Below are 14,378 nucleotides of genomic sequence, written 5' to 3' on the forward strand. Positions count from 1 at the left end.
TGGCCATTGTGAGTCTGTGTGCATTGCTGACCCTTCTGCGCCGTCCTGGCCTTAGTGTCACCCCCCCAGCCCCCCCGAAAGGCTGGCAGGGGCGCAGACGTCTGAACGGTCAGTCTTTCCCCTTTCCCCTGGAATCTACGGCCTTGCGTAACGTGCTCCAGGAGGGGCAGGCCTAAAAGTGCCTTCTGCGCCTCTGACCCTGCCACAAAACTGGGGATCACTGGGCAAGAGAGCTGAGTCGCACTGTGAATTATGCAGCCTCCTTCCACCAGTGTGGAGTATCACTAGAGCTTCTGTCTGTGCTGTCCCTCTCTGTCTCACTTTCTTTTCTTTCTTATATCTCTTTTTTTTCCACTTTCCCTGCCTCACTCCCTTTCCCTCCTTCCCTCTTTCTTACACACACACTCCCCCATTCTCTCTCTGAAACAGCCTGGTCAGTGGCTTGGGCTGTTCCACGGTCACCCTCAGAAATTCAAATCCTCTCCAGACACCTTCATCAGTCCTTTAACTACTAAAGGCAGCCGGGAGATGCCGGATTCCACTAAGATTAATGTTATTTTATTGTTTGGGGCTGCTTTTTCAGCGTACTTTCAATGGAATAATAGGCAGAGGTGAAGGGGTTAAATTAGCCCGGACAGAAGGGAATTTGGCCAGACTGGCCCAGTTTTGCCCCCCCCCCCCCCCCTCTCTTTTTTTGTCTTGACCTGTGGGTTTTGTCATTGGTCACAGGGGTCAGTGCTGCGCTCGGTCGAGATGCAGAGAGAGAGAGAGGAGAGAGCCAGCTGAATACAGAAAGGCCTCACATAAGCAGCGTTAGAAATGGCTGCTCATACCGGTCAAATAAAAAGGCTCACCTCACTCTACAGACTGGAGGAGCGTGCGTTTTCCTCACAAGCTGAATATCCTCTCGTATTTGAGGCTGCAAATTTATTTCGATGAAACGCTTAATTATTTACAATGACCGTGTCATTGTGATGTAGCAGTAATTTCTTTAGCCGTGAGCAGATTGTTGAAATATTATCTTCCATGTGTTGTTATATTTAGCGCAGAGTATGCTGACATGTGGAGGAGCAGAGGTGAAGCAGGCATCTTTCTCTAATGATCTGCTTATTATTTTGGTTTTTGTCTTCAAATGGGAAAAAAAAGACATTCATCATTCTGTTGACCTGCAAGATCACTGGAGAAAGCACTCCTTTGAAAAGTAAAACAGAAACTCGCTTTTGAATAAGATAAATTGTAAACAAACCCGAGCCAACCCTTTGAAAGGGCTTGCCAAGAGATTTACCTTGCCCTGTGGCAAATAATATTTCTTGAACTGAGTTTAAATTTCAAGTGTCTTGGGCTTATATAAACCTGGAACAAAGGAAAATCAGTCTCAGAACAGCAAATATTATCTGCTTCTAGGGCAAGATGTCAAGATTGCATTTTTGTTGTCTCAAATGTAGGAGCAGGGATTGTGTTTGGCAAATCCCTGAATAAAACACTTTATTTATTGGTATTCTTCTCACATGCTGGGGAATCTTGTTCATGCACATTTTTAACGACGGGATATATCGGCATTTCATTTTTTTTTTTTGTAACTCTTTATTAATCCTGACATATTTATATTAAAACATACATGGACACTCTCATGCAGTTTCATTCTTGAAATTCGTTCTGCACTTGCAGTCACAGAGAATAATGTATGTGTATTTGTGTTTTATTTTTTATTTCTATTTTTATTATGTAAACTTTACGTTATTAAATCCGATTGATTTTGATAGTAACTATGATATTGCGCAGTAGAAGATTAACCATATTCTTTGCTTTTCTGCTGTAAACATAATTTCATTAATAGTTTGAGAGAACAAAATGGTATTGCTACATGCAGTTCCACTGTCCGCATTACAAGATAATTCTAATGGTAGCAGTAATAACAGTATTGATCATAATTACAGTGCCAGTACCCCTTTGATCAGTTTAAGAGCAGACGAAGATGAAAAGCGGGCATTATGGACAGGGTTTATTAATGCACTGTGTGTACACGTTTCTGAAAAACTCCCATGTTTTTTTTCCACCTCTCTTTCTGCACCATCTGAAGATATAATGATATGTCCAGCATTACCAATCCCATGCTAAGTAAACAGAATTATTTTACTGCCTTTTGCTCAAATATGGCTTTTTCGAAGAATGTATTCAGTAAATCAAGCCCAGAAGCACTCTGTTTTTCAGCTCTCTGTTATTACTCCAGCCAAGACAAAATAAACCGTAAAAAAAGGGAATGAAGTCCAGCCAGTCACCCAGGCAAGCTTCCTGGTAACTACTGCACCCCAGGAAGACTGCCTGCCCCTGTCACCTGATGTTCCACTCTACTTAAAACAGAAAGAGCGAGGGGAGAGAGGAGGAGGAAACATCCCTGGCCCAGCTATCATCATTTTATTTTCATTTTTTTTTCATCCCTTACTTTAATCTCATTGATGAAGTCTCGACAGGCTGAGGCATGCTTTCGCAGACAGCAATTTCACTGCACCATATGCGTCTCGAACGCAAGATAGCAGAGAGGAATCGGGCCTGGCAGGAGCGGTGAAACACAACAGAGCAAAGAGAGGGGAGAAAAAACATTAAATAAAGAGGTGCTGGGGAGGAGGAGGGGGTGCTGGTATTGGGCTGATTGTGCCTAACCCCGCATAGCACAGAATGCATGTACCCAGGCTCAAATACAACATAGACCTGAAAGTTAAACCGCATAGAAACAGGGATTTAAAAAATGATGTATTCTTTTAATTGCACATAAAAACACATCCCAGCCTCTTAAACAGAAGAGTCTCCCAGTGGTTTTCAGGTCCATAGAGAAGAGGGGTGTGCTGTCCCAGCCTTGAGCTTGCGCTGTGACTGGATGGAGAGGGCTTTGTGGTCAGGTGACATTGGGACTGTACAATTGCACCCTTTTCCTTTTCCCTTCGTGTCCTTCTATCTGGACCAGCAGATTCCACGAAGGCCGAGTTCTAATAGTTTTGATCATGCGAAGGCAATCTGAATTTATGCAGCTTTCATATGTGCATACCTTGGATCAGTGCAAAGCTCGGTGCATGGAGAATTTTTTTTATTGTTATTTAAGAGACAAGAAAAACATGGTATTTCAAAGAAATTTTTCAACAACAATGTAATATAATAGCAACAATGTATTTCTCTAAGGTCGGCCATGCTCATAGGGAACAGTACCTGCTCCATTAGCCGTGTTACCCTGCAGTATTTTAAAATTGTTTTGACAATGAGGACCACAAAAAATAAATAAATAAATAAATGAATAAATTCAAAAGCAATATCTTATTATTGCACTCCCTTCAAGCATTTCCTCCTATTGCATCAGGACTGCGCTTTCTGCCATTCTCTGGACAGTGCAGCATGTGCAGTTAAAGGCTCCATTATAAAATGACTGTCTTTCAGTGGCAGAGAGGAAACATTACAATGAAGAGAGAAAGAATGGCCATTGGATGGGTGGAGGGTGGGGTGGGGGGATTAAATAATTACATTTGGGTCAATAGACCTTGCTCAGTCACATACAAGGAGAGATCCATATTTCTGCATGTACTTTATCAGTTCCCATTTCCCCTGCACATAGTGCTGACCCAGCAGCCAGCTCTTTAGACTGTACCCCGGCTTTTCATATTCCTAATGTGTACATCCTGTGTGACTCCTGCAGCACTGGATAGCCACGCCGCTGTATGAAATGTGTATTTATCTCCCGGGCTGCGCTATTACTTTGCACCACTCAGAGGGCAGGTAATAGAAGGTTGTATTTCAGTTGTGATGAGGGAAAATACAATCAAGCCCCTAATACTGTGGGCCTTGTGATGCAACTTACGCGAGTTGGCGAAGGAAATCCTATGTGTGTTTGAGCTTCAGAACATAGTGTGTAAGAACATGCCTTGCTGAAATTCTATGACTCTGAAGGTGTATTTTACAACATGATATGTTGTGCTTATGAATTTTCATTTTATTTACATGTTAGGCATTTAGTAGACGCCCGTATCCAGAGTGACTTACACAGCTTACATCATTTACATACAATCCATATTTACAGCTGGGTATTTACTGAAGCAAGTCACGCTAAGTACCTACCTCAAGGGTACAAACACAGCATCCCACCTGGGAATCAGACCTGCTACCTTGGAGTTACTAGCCCAGTTATATGACACTGCCACCCATGCATGCTTTGTTTTCATTACATCACAGGTTTTTAAGGGGGATCTTATCCAGAGTAACTTAATCAGCTTTTGCATTTTGTTTTTTACACGGTCTCCATTTATACTGCTGGATATATACTGTATATAGTATACAGGTTAAGTACCTTGCTCTAGGGTATAATAGCGGTGTCCTACCAGGGAGTCAAACCTGCAACCTTTCAGTTACAAGGCATGATTATAGCCCCCATGAAATGGCCACCCTCTTTTGGCCCGTCTGATTGCAAAACAAAATTCAATATATGTGAAATAAGATTTATTTTCATCAGAGCAAATGCACAAGATATTTATAAAGTATATTAATATTATTTGCATTTCATCTTGTTACTCTTGAATACATAATTGTTATTTTATAAAAATGCATTACTGCATGTTGCAAGAGCTCAGGCACGATGGTCAAAATTGTAGTCTAATTCTTGACCACTTATTAAAGATTTTTTATTCTGTGCAATCTTGTTCAAACCAGAGTGAGAATTATTTTTTGGTCGTGCTCAAACAATCTTAATTATTGTTCCATTTTAAATTGTTGCATGATCAGAAATGTGTGTTTTACTTTACAGATTAATATATGGTATCTATTCTGTGTTGGCATAATTTATTTAAAGTTTTCAAAAATGAGCAATATTTCTTCTAACTAAGATTTATTTTCATATTTGCATTTGCATTGCAATTATATCCAGTTTTGTAAATGCTTTATTTCTTAACAGAGTTCAGTCACCTTACCATTGGTTTTTGTTTTCATTGAGCAGAGTACTGCAGGAATTAAATAAAGGTCATATTAAAATAATTAATTTCAGCATTAGAATATATAAAGTAATTAGTTTGTTTACAAAACTTACTCCATTGAGGGGTACACATCTTTCAAACAAAACTGAAATTAAGTTCTGTTACAATTTCAGATTATTTGTGCTATTTATTCTAACTTGCTATAGTTGCTCTATCATCACCGCATTTAGAGGAAGTGGCGTGAATATAATATTAGTGTTTGAAAAATGTTCACTTTTCAGGCAGAGATGGCCTCTGTTTCCGAGGTGTAATCATTCTGAGACCACCTTTTAAATTCACTTAGTGCTGGTGGGAAACTGAGATGTCTTGTGCTATTGATCCAAATATTGACATAATTTGACAGTTCCTTTAAAACGTAATGTAAGACTTGGGAGGTACATGAGGTAGTTAAGTAAATAGCAGTGATCTCTCTTTCATCAGGAGCGGAGAGTAGGGGAACTAATGTCTGTGATTGTGTGTGGCTGGACTGTGACTCCGTCACCAGGTATTCCGTGTCCTTCCTTAATTCAAGTCTCTAAAATCTATACCGTATGTTTTTTTGTTTTCTCAAACCCTTCTCCCTGGTCATTTGGTATCATATTGTTTTAACTTCAGGTCATCTTTGGTATTACTGCTTGTTCGTTGTTTCTTTGTTTATAATCATTCAGTATTTAAAAAATTGTATTATTGTGTCAAATTCCTCACTCTAGTCAATGGAATTACATAGCAATAAGTATTAACGAAAATGTAAATTAATGCAATAGCTTTGCATTTTTTTCAATTAAGGAGACAAAGGTGAAACAAATAAAGCTGAAAAATGTATTAAAATATTGAATTCATATGGTATTCTGAAAAGGATTGATATATTTCAATCTGCTTGTAGTAGTACTGGTTGTAATAAAAAGAATATGCTGATTTTGGTGATGCAATGAACAATATCACTTATATAGCCCAAGATTTATCTTTAGCAAATTGTGTTTTTATTAAACATGCATGTGACAATTTTCTTGTTTTTAGAACATCTGTCTGATGCATTATTTTGGGGGCAAAGTGGTGACCCTCTGCTACCGAGACATGACCTCTTCTTACCCTGGGAGTCAGTCCAAATGCTTTCGCAGAGAAAAGCTCAAAGTTGACATGGGGGAGATTCATGCTGTTGGAATGCATTTCAATGTTTAACAACAGTACAGCACATCTTTGACAGCGTGCATCATTCTGTTTAGTTTTTTTTTTTTTTTTTTTTTAAATATCGAGCTGTCAGTTCAGAATCATAAGCTCAGTGAAAAATCATATGCTTTATCAAATTGACAATGTGATTTAAATATCTCGTAATGTGACACAATGCTGGTCATTTGCATTTGCTTTTGTTGAATATACCTTTACATGCAAAACCGAAGCAAGCAAAAGGAATAAAAATGCAGAGAAACAGGCAGAGAAATATATGAATGGATGAGGATAATTCAGGAAATAATTTAGTAAATAATTTATCATTTAAAATGTCATTTTAAGTGTCAAGTTGCAGTATTTTTTCAAATGAAGCAATTAAAGACTATTAAATCACTTTTGAATGTTTAATTTAGTAACATATTTAATATAAAATGTCCAAAATGTCAGTGTAAAACTATACCAATATAATAGCACAGATTCAATCAAACCACAGTGTACTTTGTCCGTCGTTAATTTGTCCTGAAAAATTTTCACACACACACGCATTACACATCACAGTGCTTATCTGCTTTGTAGTTTTTAAATAGGTGGTGATTTTTCCATATATATCGTTAATTCTGGTTCTATAGCGTTATGTTATGTACTTTGATAATTTTCAGTATTTCTAGTTTTGCATATGGTTTATTGGAAGCAGAATAAAAATTGATTTTCAGAAAGTCTGTGAGTAAATATTCAGATTTGTGTGCCATATGCAGATTTAGTTGTAGTTCATGAATGATCAAATTTAATTAACTTGTATTTGGCTTCCAGTAATCAGTAAAATTTATTTTTGCACAATTATAGCGCTGTACAGTTTTTGTTTTTGTTGTGGAAAGGAGAACAGGTTGGCTTCTTACAATTATATAGATTTCTTTTTTTAAAGAAGCAATTAAAATTTGGGGTAAAGTTGTTATTCTATGGCTTATATATTCAGGTTTGTCCAGTTGGCCCGTACATAATCACTAAGGTGATCAAATCAAATGTAATCAGGGCCTTCCTGGGCAGACTCGCATGTCAACAGGTGTAAGGGTCTGTACAAAGTCTTGTCCTGGCTGAGTGTGTATGTGTCTAAACAGAATGTATAGGGACCTGTATAAATTCTTGTCCTGGAACCTGCTAAGTGTATGTGAGTATGTTTGTTAACAGGATTTTGGTCCTGTTTAAATTTTCCTGGCTGAGAATAGATGTGTTTAAGTAAGGGGATAGGGGACTCTGTAAATTCTTTTCCTGGCTTTGTGTGTGTGTGTGAGTGTGCGTGCATGTGTGCGCACACTTGTGAGTGTGTGTGTGTGTGCCTGCGCGTGTGAGTGTGAGTGTGAGTGTGTGTGTGTGTGTGTGTGTGTGTGTGTGTGTGTGTGTGTGTGTGTGTGTGTGTGTGTGTGTGCATGCATATTTGTGTGTGCGTGTATGTGTTTGTGTGTGTGTGTACGCATATGACTATGTGTGTGTGCATGTGTGTGTGACTGTGTGTGTGTATGTGTGCATGCATATTTGTTTGTGTGTGTGAGTGTGTGTATGTGTGCGTGCATATGTGTGTGTGTGTGTGTGCATATTTGTGTGTGTGTGTGTGTGTGTGTGCCTGCTGGGGTGCGCAGGGCTAAAGGGTCAAATGCTGACAGCTGGGAGGTCAGAGAGCCCAAACAGCATGTGAAGTGAATCTTAACTCTGTGTCCAAACCACTAAACCTACAGGCAGTAAAACCGCTGACAACCTAGCAACTTACGTTCTGACCCTGCGCATTTTTTCCCTGCTGTGGCCTGCTCACCCCTCTCTGCGAAAGGCAGCCGTCCTCCAGCTCTCTGGTCTAACTGAAGGATTGTTTCAGAATTTCATTCAATTTTTATCATTTTTTGGAGTTTTGACAGGCTTGTCTAAATATATTTTTTAAAAATCTTTAAGAAGCTTGTTTTTCGGCACTTCATACCTTTAAAGTAGTTGTATCAAATTGTATACCCTAGATCCAACGATAAAATAAGAACTGGTCTATGTATGTGCTGTATTAAGCCCATGCCATGTATATGCCATCATTATATTCAGACTGAATAACTCAGGCCTGCATTAGCAAAAGGAGTTTTGTAGGCACTTGATTAGCCATAATGTGTGTACCGATCTGGTCATTTATGCCTGATGGTGACATCAGACGTACAGTAGGTGGAAAGTGGAGAGGTGCAGACAGTGTTGAATTTCAATATTTCTGCCTTTTAAGGGCACTGAGGCAAGATTTGTATTGATTTGAACTTGATAATGATTCTATTAGTTCTATTAAATTTGTAGATATTCAGTTACACACCCCAAAGGAGAAAAAAAAAAACACAAGGAAACAAATTAGTGTGCAGGGGGTGGATTATGTTGCGTGTAATCTTAGAAGGACACTATTGGTCAGAATTACAAGAAGTGTCTGAGAAGTTCGTAAGGAGTAGACAACGAGTCTGTTTCTCAGTGTGGTTGAGAATGCGTGTGCGTGTGTTTATATTTCTTTGTTTGAGAGAGTGAGAGGGCATATCAGCACATGAGAGTGAATGCGTATGCTCGTTTATGTGCTCGTGTGTGAGTGAGAGAGAGATTTTGCGTATATACCTGTGAGAGTGTCTGTGTTTATGTGTCAGAGAGAAAGTGACTTTTGTTTTGGGCACATGCAATTTTGTGGAACATTTGCATTTGTGTGAAAATTGTGTTTTTTCACCTGTAGAAAAACAATCAGGAAGTACTAGCTTCTCATGGCCCAGTGTTAACTGAAACTGGGAACTTGTCAGAAGGAAAGCAAAACTTCAAGGAACTCTGGTTTGTTATAAACAATGAGGGCTGCTTTCTTTGAACACAGTCCCACATTTATGGTGGCATTAACCCTTAAGTGTTAGAAGTGTAGAATGTTCTTTGCTGAATATTTTACTTATTGAAATGCTGAGGTAACTGGTAATTGAAAGCAATAGATTTATTCAACAATAGAAGACTGACTTGAAATTCTGAAAAAAAAAAAAAAAACTTTCCATAAAGCCTACTCTTCAAAGTGTGAATAGCATCTCCCTCTTTCTCTTTATTACTCACACCATCTCTGCGTATACATATGCTTTGGCTGGTCAGTATTGGGGGTCCCAGGGGTCATCGGCTATTAACATACTGACCACTTGTTTATGCGAGACCTCATTGACACCGGTCGTCAGGCCTGCCAATAGCTGTCTGCGTCTGTCTGCACCTGCCAGGGGTCATTCTCCGGGCTTTAGGCTGGAAGGGCCCTGTGGGACGGGCCCGTGCCGCTGACCCCCAGACGGGTCAGGTCAATGTCCGATTAGCTGGTCTGGCTGGCCTCCGCGTACGCCTGGCTCCGTCTCTCCCAGCGTCTGGCGTGTTCCTCTCCGTGCCCTCAGCTCCGAACGCAGAGAGGGCAAGTGCCCTTTCCGTGCGGAGTCAGCCAGAGTCTCCCACACAGCGCTAGTGCGCTCGTGCTAACAATGAGTGAATGAACGTAATCCTAGCGGCAGACCTGTAAACCAGATTGCAATGCAAGCTGTCTCTCCAAAACACTGCGAGTCCTTCTTCCATTGCATTCTTTTCTTTCTAGTTCTGCTGTTTATTGCTGTTGTTGCTGTTGTTGTTTAAAGATTCTTTCACAGAGTTAGTCAGGTTTCTACTTCAGAAACCCTGCAAAGCATTTCTCTTGGCCTGTGTGGAAGAGACTAAGGATCAGATCGCTGCTTGTCAATTTGATGATGTCCCTGGCAGAAAATGGAAAATAAATCTTGTGGAAATGTTCGTTTGAAGGTGCTCGCTGAGTTGAGCCCCCCAAAAAATGTACACTTTTGAAAAGAATACAAGGCATTTTATACAGTCTCTGAAAAATATAATCCATAAATAATTGATTGGAGGCATGATTGCCTTATTGTAATTGGTTTATTGTAATATTTCTGCTGTCTGAAAACACCTCACACCTCAGGCTATTTTGCCTAATAGACTCAGGGATATTTTATTCAGGGCCGTCCAGATAGTTTGACAGTGGTGCGGTCTAACGTATGCAAACACATATGGTTTCATATGCCTCATATTACACAAATGTATCATGTGAGCCAAGGTCAGGCCTGTTATAATTACCTGTCATATTGGTAAACTCAATCAACGTGTTGGAAATGTGTTTGTTTCATGACACAATTTCAAAAGCAGTTTTCATTAAAACAATTGAACCTGGTCATTTGCATGTTTCGTGCTGTTAAATTAAAAAATAAGCGACTATAAAGTTGCATTGAACCTTTGTGGTATCCAGGCGGGAAAATATGAGAACAAGGCTTTAATTCTCTTATCACAGAGTAACAGCAAATGGTTCTTGTAAACAGCGAGTGCCCTTTGTATTTGAGATGGTCTTATTTCTTTTCTAAGCAAACGTATTGTCCCCTACAGAATCACATTGTGTATTTCCCATCACGTCATAACTGCTACAACTTTTTTTGATTTTGAAAAAAGAACCCATTTCTTTTTATTTGGAGCAAAAAGAGCCAGTAAGGCTTTATTTTATTTTTGGTCTAGGGGAATGAGTACTATTAATGGTATTTTATTTCTTATTTCAAAGAAAAAATTTCCCCAAAAAATTTTGTGATCAGGTTTGAATATGACATTGATTATAACACATTTTTGGAGGGGTATATTTCCAAATGAATTAGGCGGTGCGTGTACCTCGGGTAAAGGCTCCCGCCGTTCTGTTTAGGTGTTTTTAGGGGGGTGAATGGCAGAGGGGGAGGGAGGAGGAGGAGGAGGGAGGAAGCTGCTTCGCCGTTAGGCCATTAGGGCGAAACAAAAATCAGAAATGTCCCTGCCTCATTATCCCTCCCGCCACCAGCCCGCCTCGCTGGGCAGCGCGTCCGGTCCAGCGGGGAGACGGTTAGCCCCGGCCGCTCGCTGCGGCCGAAATGGGAACCAATGAGGTCCGGGACACACGGCCCGTCCCGCAGATTGAGTGATTTACAGTTTTAGCGTGGACCCCGTCCCTCCAAGGCCCCCGCCGAACCCCCGCATCTTCTCAGAATTCCTAGAAATAAACGCTCCTTATTTCTCCGCTGATTTTCCATTCGGAACGACGCGAACCGCGCGCTCTGAGGCGTACCTCACGTGTTCCGCGCATTACAGACACGGGGTAAAAAATGTATAGAGGGGACACAGAAACAATAAGTGCAGGGAGAAATATATGTCTGTCACCGTGGGGAATTCAAGTCTTATGGACGGGGGATCCGGTCTTCTCCTTCAGCCGTGTGCCCTGGAAGGGAAGGCGGGGGCCTTGATTTCCATTTCTTTTCTTATTTTTATTATCTTGGATGAAGGGGAGTTTTTTTTGAGGCTGGATTTCACTCCCGTAATTTTCTCATCACTCAGATGCAGCCACCTGTCTCTTCCCAAGATTCCCTCCCTTTGTCTCTTAAATAATATGAGTGCGTCCGCATGCCGAACGGGGAGAGGGGGAGAGGGGGAGAGGGAAATGACCAGGGAGGGAGATGGAAGGTGCAAGAGGGGAGCTGGAAATGAAAGAAAAGGGGGGGGGGGGGGGGGGGGGGGGGGGACCGGGGGGGCGGGGGGAGAGAGAGGAGGCAAACAGAGGGGGGGAATAAGGAAAAAATAAAATACAGAGGAGAGGGAGAGACGGGGAGATGGTGTAGGAATAGGAGAGGTGACCTTTTCCCCCTGGCTCTTGTCTGCTCGTTGTAAGCAGATGTGTCAGTGGAGGCGGCCATTTTCTTGCTCCCTCATTACGGCGGTTTTATACAGCTGCGCGGGGAGGCGTGGAAAAGCGGCGGTGTCTGTGCAGCGCCGCGGCGATGGCGGGCGGCAGCTGGAGCGTGTGAGGAGCAGGCACGGGGGGGGGGGGGGGGGGGGGGGCGGGGAGAGGAGGTTTAGACTGGTGGACCCCTGGGTTGAAGGCCGGGGCTCAAGTTCATCGCAGCAGACAATGGAGAGCTCTTCAGAAAGCAATTGGGATTTCGGGCAATAGCGGTCCTCGTGTGCTAGCTCGCTCGCGGACACAGCAGCGCAGCTTCGCCATCTGATCCTCCTCCGTCGCACCCACTGCTCCATTTTCTCCTTATTTTTGTTTCCCCGTCCCCCCAGTCACCCTCCGTTCTCTCACGCGATAATTACATCCAAAAAGAACCATTTCCAGCTCTGGGGTAGACAGCGGTAAAGGGAGAATCCTGGAATTGTAGCACACATGCACACACACACACATGTACGCACACACGCACACACACACACTGGCATGTATGCACACACACACACACACACACACACACTCTCTGAGTCAGCTGCTTTGTCACCATCACTATCATCGTGTGAGCCTGCGCAGACGGTTTGCGTTAGCTGCTGGTGTGGGAATAAATGCCTCTCCCCTGCCCTACTGACCCCTGGACATCCCTCAGCCAGCACTGGGTGAAATGCCCTGAAGGATCATGGGATGCTGTCCCACATTTACACCTCAGAGGCAGGGCAGTCATACCGGCGAATGACTGTTTCCGTGTATCACTGTGGTGCTTTTTTATACTCTGGGGGGAAAAAAAAACTGTTTATGACTTTGGTCTCCATGACAAGTTTAATTTTGTTTGTTGATGGGGAAAAAGTGCAGAAGTCTTTTCATTTACTGCAGATTTCATTTATGTATTGTTCACTGTGGATATTCTCCAAGGTAGGTTAAATTGGATAACTTGAATTTAAACTAGATGCTAAGAATATTATAGTTTTTAAAAAAACTGGGAATGAAACTAACAGCATTCTGGAGGTCAAACGAGAATTAAATTCTCTCGCAGTTTAAAAAACGAAGTGAGTACATTAAGATGTAAAACATGCACGTACAGCAGAGTTTGTTATCGGTCAGTGATAAATGAACCTGGGCTCCTGTGTGCTCCTGTGTGCGCCCCTTTAAAACTCACCCGACTCCAGAGTACACTTTATTTTAGCAGTCTCTTCACAATGGATGTGCATGTTAAAATAAGACGAATCCCTGGCTTTCTCTTATAGTGGCTTTCTCCCCTGCCCTGCCCTGCCCTGCCCTGCCCTGCCCTGCTACAGGGCATGTGTACAGGGTATCTGGGTTAACTAAGATAAGAAGGGACCTCACTCATGGCAACGTTTTGTTGTGCTTTTTATTGCAGAGATGCAGAAACTTGACGTTGTAACGGAGTACAGGTGGTGTGTTGGTATGAAGCCTGGTATGTGTAGTGCAGGTTTATATTCCATCTGCGAAAAAGGTTAGATCTGTGATTACAATCTTGATGTGTGTTTTGGTTTTCTGTCCAATAAAACCATAAATACAATATATTCTAGAGGGTTTTGCAAAATTACGGTTGCATTAAATGTGCTATATTTTAGGCATAATGACCATATGTTTTATATAAGCAGTCGAGCAACCGTAGAGTGGTAGTCTTCAGGAAAAAAATGAAGTGATAGAATTAATGAAAAGGGAGTTTTTGCCAGGGCAAATTATCTTATTGAAATTAATAGTTAATATTTTATTATTGCTATATATTTTTAATGCGCTCTTTGCATTTTTGCAAATATAATGTATCTTTCCACATTCATTTCCCTGCCTGGCCTTGATGAGTACTTCAAATGTGAATTAAAGCATTTCATGTTTTGAAGAAAATGAGTAATAATTCAGAAAAATTAATAATATATAATAATGCCATTTAAGAAAGTGAAAAGAAAGAAGTTCAAAAACTGATTGAAATAAGTGGTAATGGCTAAAGCAGAATTGTCAGGAGTGAATTTACTGCAGGAAAGATCCCCGTGTTGCACATCAAGGGTGCTGAGGTGTAAGCAGGTTAGTTGGTCGCAGCAGGACACAGGACACAGACAATGGACCAGGCAACGCGTTGCCATGGCAGCTAATTGAAAAGGAACATTAACAGGTCTCCTTCCACCACACTGGTTTATACTTAGCCCATTTAAAAGTCACGGGTAACATGGGAGCTCATTAATATTTATTATCCTTCGTGTTAATTTTAGCCAATCCATATCTTTTTGTGCTTTTAAAATGTTGGAGCTGACAGCGGCTTGAAGGTGATCGTAGGACGGAGCGAGGCTGGGTGTCCTGCCTTTGAAACGGGCTCGGACGGGACCAAAGCAGGGGGGAGTCCGCTCCGGCTGCCTGAGATGGGAATTATGGCTATCGTTAGTAATATAAATGAGGATTGAATTTAGAATTTTTAGTTATTT

The sequence above is a fragment of the Anguilla anguilla genome, chromosome 16, assembly GCF_013347855.1.
Source record: "Anguilla anguilla isolate fAngAng1 chromosome 16, fAngAng1.pri, whole genome shotgun sequence".
Taxonomy (NCBI): Eukaryota; Metazoa; Chordata; class Actinopteri; order Anguilliformes; family Anguillidae; genus Anguilla; species Anguilla anguilla.